Raw genomic sequence first — 6,000 nt, forward strand, 5'->3', positions numbered from 1 at the left:
TATGCTTATATTAAAAAAAAAAACAAGAATTTTTCATTAAGGCATAAAAAGAGCATAACTCCTCAAGCAACTTTTAACCTAAAGTCATTTCTCATTTTTTAAATTCTTCTTCCTTTTTAAAAATATGCAGTCAGAGCTAATAATTCTTTCTCTTAAATCCTCAGTTTTAAAAGGGTCACAAAAAAACCTTTGCCCTGACTCTTGCAGAACACAACTATTCTTCTTTCCACACTGAGGTGCTTAAGTCATCTCCTTGTACCCAAAGCACATTATTCTCCAACCAAAAGGGCAAAGCCCTGGAGTTACCAGAGAACTTCAGAGGGTTTCAAGATACTAATGAGATAGACAAGCCTTCGCCATCCTCACAGTGGCTGCCTGTTTTGGAGATGTTTAGATAGTATTATTTAAAACCAGCCAACTTATTTATTTAAAACCTTAGGGGAACACTTCACGTGTCTAGACACAAAGCCACAAAATATAATCCCGAAGACAAATTGAATCTGATCATGTCACCTGCCTCCCATTTAATAACTTATGATTTGCTTTCCAGTATTCAGAGCTGGGGTCTCTGAAATGAGGTATGTGCACCCAAGGGATGAACAAGATAAGCCACTGGAGTGTGGGAGTAAAGAGATACAACTTCTCTTTTTAGATATCTAAAATATAGGAAAGTAGTTAAGGATTTCTAATATTTAAAATAGGCATTGACTTCAAGGATTTGACAGTGGAGCCCTCAGTCCTTCATTCTTTCTTAAGCATATTACAACACAGTGCAGTTTATATGCTCACGGTGAAACAGATTTACAGGTTATGCGGGATACTTTTCACTAGACCAATCATCACAAAATGGACAAGTGGCTTAAAGAGATCTTTCAAAGAGGCTGTGGATTAAAGAAAATACTAATGATGCCTATAAATAAGAAGAAAATAGCAGGACAAACATTCCTGCCTTCCCAGTTTGAACTTGGAGGAGGTGAACGCAACAATGAGATAATCAGACTTCTCAATGAGATGCATTTACTTAAAAAAAATAAGTAAGCACAAAATCCGTTCCTTCTAGGTAAAGGTGACAGTGTTAGAGAGAAAGAGGAAATAACTTCTTTTCAGGAAAAGCCTATTTTTGAAGAGAGTGTTTAAAAAACGAGTGTTTAGAAACATTTTCCCTCTTATATGATTTTTGTTGCTGGAAACTAACTGTATGTATCATTTAAGAACCAAATCCAGATACTCAAACTTACAATTTCCTTACCTGTTTAAAAATTTCCAAGTGAACAGTTTTAGTGGCTGGAACACATTGTGAACAATGAATTGTGTAAAATACAATAACAAAGCACTTTCAATTCATTTGCATATTGGCAAGCAATTGATATTAGGGAAAATGTAAATATACCAGATAAATTAAAAACTTGTCATAATTGGTAGTTTTGAAAAATAATAATAAATTGTAAGTGAAACCAACAACGTACTTCTTTTACTTGAATCCATGTATCTTAGTGAGTTATTTTCCACTGTGATACCATTAAAAATGCATATCAAAGAGAATGAATTTTAGAATAATACCTTCAAATAGCCATATATCAGTGTTAAGCCTAAGTTTTCAAAAATAAAAAGCACATGAATTAACATTACTCTCATTAAATATCATCATTATTAGAAGGCAGCCAAAAGGTGCTATGAACCAATAATAACTAAAATAAAAATTATTTTAAATATGCATTTTACCTTCAGTTTATCTGTTTCAAATTTCTATAATTATACCTTTTATAATATACTAGAGGCCCGGTGCACAAAATTCGTGCACGGGGAGGAGGGGTGTCCCTCAACCCGGCCTGCACCCTCTCCAATCTGGGCCCCTCAGGACCACTGGCTCCTAACTGCTCACCTGTCTGCCTGCCTGATTGCCCCTAACTGCTTCTGCCTGCCAGCCTGATTGCCCCAACTGCCCTCCTCTGCCGGCCTGATCGCCTCCAATTGCCCTCCCCTGCTGGCCCAATCACCCACAACTGCCCTCCCCTGCCACGACCCGCCTCCTCCACGCGAGGTGGTGGAGATGCCGGGACTGGCCTCCTCCTCACCGTGCGGAGCCACGGGACCCCCAGGCTTCACTGCGCAGAGTGGCCTCCAGGCCCAGCCTCTGCTGTGCATGCAGCCATCTTGTGGCACCATCTTGTGATGACATCGCGTCCATCTTGTGACAACGTCACACGAGGGCGTCGCGTGACGCCACCTAGGTTTCATTATATAGGATTCAATATAGTACTAATATAATGTTACGTGTAGGTAAGTTATGAGAAATAAATATATTTGGGATCAATGCTCAAATTATTTTACTGAGAAAGATGTACAAGCAAAGCACAGACCACGGGCTTGGAAGTTCAAGTTCAGGCCTCCTGGTTTGGCACAGGTTCCTTTCATTCTAGCACCCTCCTTTCCTGTCAGTTTCCCTCCACTGCCCCCATGACCACAGACACCATGTTTTGGTCAGTCTGACAAGCTATCTCCTAAACCAGTGATGGGCAACCTTTTGAGCTTGGTGTGTCAAACTTCGCCAAAAAACTGAGCATAAATCGGGTAGTGTGTCACTTTGAGGAAAAAACATTATTTCGCAAATGTTTCATCCTCAGGAGCAGCAAATGTTTCATCCTCGGCATGCGGCCGCGTGTCATCAGAAATGGCTACGCGTGTCAGTGCTGACACGCGTGTCATAGGTTCGCCATCACTGTCCTAAACACTCCACACTCTCTCATACCTCTGTGCCTCAGTCTAGAATGTTCTGTCCTCTCTTGCCCAACTTTTCCTTTAAGACTTAGACCAAATGTCACCTCCACTATGGAAATTTGCTCCACTCCTCAAAGCATGTCACCAAGGAGATCTGTTTGTGGGAAAAGTTGATAGAAGGAGGTGTGATGATTTTGAATTTCATTTTTGCTACTTCCAATCTAAATATGAGGAAGTTGTTGAAACTTGTTGATTTTCAGTTTCCTCCTCTGTGAAGTGGAGATTCTGCATTAACTTATAACAAAGGTTGGCAGACTTTCTGTAAAGGTCCAGATAGTTGGCTTTGCAGGCACAAGGGTCTCTCTTGTAACTATTCTCTGTTCTGCCTTTATAACACAAAGTTGCAATAGATAATACATAAACAGATTGGTATGGCTGTGTTCTAATAAAATCTTGATAAAAATAATTAATGGGCCCTAACTGGTTTGGCTCAGTGGATAGAGCATCGGCCTGCGGACTGAAAGGTCCCAGGTTCGATTCCAGTCAAGGGCATGTACCTTGGTTGCGAGCACATCCCCAGGAGGAGGTGTGCAGGAGGCAGCTGATCGATGTTTCTCTCCCATCAATGTTTCTAATTCTCTATCCCTCTCCCTTCCTCTCTGTAAAAAATCAATAAAATATACATATAAAAAAATAAAATAAATTTTAAAAAATAATAATTAATAGGGTGGATTTGACCCATGGATCATAGTTTGTAATGAAGACTGAAGTAACCCACACAACATAAAATACCTGGCATACAGTGGGTTCTATGTTCTAGGTCAAGAGAAGCATCAGTATACAAAAAATAAGCATAAAGTGGAGGAGAAGGATATTAAACAATCACATCCCATCTCCCACCAAACTTTACTACTAAGAGTGGAATTGATCACGGTCATCACAGGTCCATGAAAACCACTTCTATTGCCTTATTTTATTTACCATGGTCCTGTTATAGGCATTAGGGAAAATGTACGAGCAGAGCAAAGGTGATGGGCCAGGTACAGAAACTCACCAGGACAGAAAGCCCCAGATGCCTACCAAGGGAAAAAACTGGGAAAATAAGAACCTTACCCTCAGGGCAACCTTTCCTCCCCTAGCATATCCTGGTCATGTGGTTTAGCCCCCTGACCTTTTCCTCCCTAAAGATAACATCTAAGCATCAGTTATATTTCAGCCCCAGGCCCAAAAAGATAGCAAAACCAGACAAGTGATGCTGTGGCTGCCTCAGGACCAGCTGGAACAACCCCCTGATCTCCCCTAAGATAAAAAATAGATGAATATCCTCAACACAAAGGACACTGCATAAGCTCTCCCCCAGGGGAGCACACCTAAGCCATTCCCTTCCCTTCTTCCCTCTAAGGGACTCACGAGACTTGCAACCAGGGCAACAATTGGCAGCAGCAGATCATCCCAGGCTAACCCCCTGAACCTGTCTTCAAGGCCCCCTTTTCTCTGAATTCTCAGTGAGCCAAAACCTAGGCTCTCCTGTTGCTTCTTTTATACCCTTCCTTATTTCACTACGCATATTTTTGCTGTGGCCAATAAATTCTTACTTTGCTACACTATGTCTCTTGATGGAAATCTTTCCTTCAAGAAGATAAGAACTGAGGTCTCCTCATCTCACTGGTAACAGTTCTATGAAGAAAATATAGATGGTGTTATGAGAGTGCATAGCAATGCTCTATGGAAATTACATTGCAACCTGAGAAATGAGTTAACCATGTGAAGAAAGGAAAGAGAGAGAAAAGTGTGTCCCAGGTAAAGATCAACATGTGCAAAGGCCTTGAGAAGGAAAACAATTGGGCCCACTTTGCAAAACAAGAGGAAAGCAGAGTTTGGGGGTTGGAAGAGTCTGAAGATCGGGCTGGATAGGTAGGCGTGGTAAGGAGGCCTCATAGGACATATAAAAGATTTGAGATTTGATTCTAAGACCCAAAAGGAAGCCTTAAATGCTCTTCAGTGATCTCATACCCAACATATAAAAGTTAGTGATTATTGTTTTATGTAATTATCCTATACTAGAGGCCTAGTGCACAAAAATTGGTGCACTGGGGGGACGGGGGTCCCTCAGCCCAGCCTGCCCCCTCTCACAGCCCAGGAGCCCTCAGAGGATGTCCTACTGACAGCTTAGGCCCGCTCCCCTCAGGGAGCGGGCCTAAGCTGCTGTCTGGCCTTCCTCTGCAGGAGGCAACCAGACTGATTAGGGGAAGGCTCCGCCCCCATCACCCTGCTGCTGCTGCCACTTCCAGCTGCCACAGCTGCCAAGGTGTTTTCATCAACATGGACTCCAGTCCCTTCACCACAAAAAAATGACAACTTTCTTTAGGCATTTTCAAGATGTCTCTTTCGTAGGATATGACCTTTCTTTCTTTCTTTCTTTCTTTCTTTCTTTCTTTCTTTCTTTCTTTCTTTTTTATCCTCACCTGAGGATATTTTTCCATTGATTTTTAGAGAGCGTGGAAGAGAGAGGGAAAGACAGAGAGAAACATCAGTGTGACCTGGGCTCTGGCCAGGGAGGAGCCTGCAACCTAGGAGTATGCCCTTGACAAACCCAGACCCTGTGGTCCGCAGGCCAAGGCTCTATCCACTGAGCCAAACCAGCTAGGGCAGGATATGGTATTTCTTAGCTCCTCCAGCAGCGGACCTTCATTTTTTCCTCCAGGAGTGAGGTGGAAAAACTCTAGATCACCTTCTTGGATTCTTATTACCCAAGTTACCAAGAACACTGTGAGTGGCATACCAGGAGCTTAGCCAATGAGCGGTCAGAAAAGGTGTTTCCTCTGCAGCTCACGCACAGAGGCGGGACTGCCGGCACACCGCGGCTGGCAAGCCCTCTTCTCTCCAGGCCTCCTCGCAGCCGCAGCGGCTGGCAGGCCCTGCGCCATCCATGGCTTGCCTCACTGCGCACGCAGTCCCCTCCTGCCCACCTGCACATGCAGCCTCCTCCTGAGCGGTTGTGACGTTACAGCATCCCAGACAATTTGCATCGATATTACCTCTTTATATATATAGAGAGAGAGAGATAATAAAAGGCTAATATGCAAATTGTCCTCTCAACCGGGAGTTTGACCAGAGTTCGACCAGGGGGCAGGGCCCACCAACTGCCTGTGGCCCCTCCCCCCAGCCAGTCCCACACCAGATCTCCCCCTCCCACCCCGATTGGGGGCAGGCCAGCCGGTCAATCTCCCATGTCCCCGGCCCGATTGGCCCCAATCTGGGTGGGCCAGCCAGACCCCACCA

The sequence above is a fragment of the Cnephaeus nilssonii genome (assembly GCF_951640355.1).
Source record: "Cnephaeus nilssonii genome assembly, chromosome: 9".
In the NCBI taxonomy this organism is placed as follows: domain Eukaryota; kingdom Metazoa; phylum Chordata; class Mammalia; order Chiroptera; family Vespertilionidae; genus Cnephaeus; species Cnephaeus nilssonii.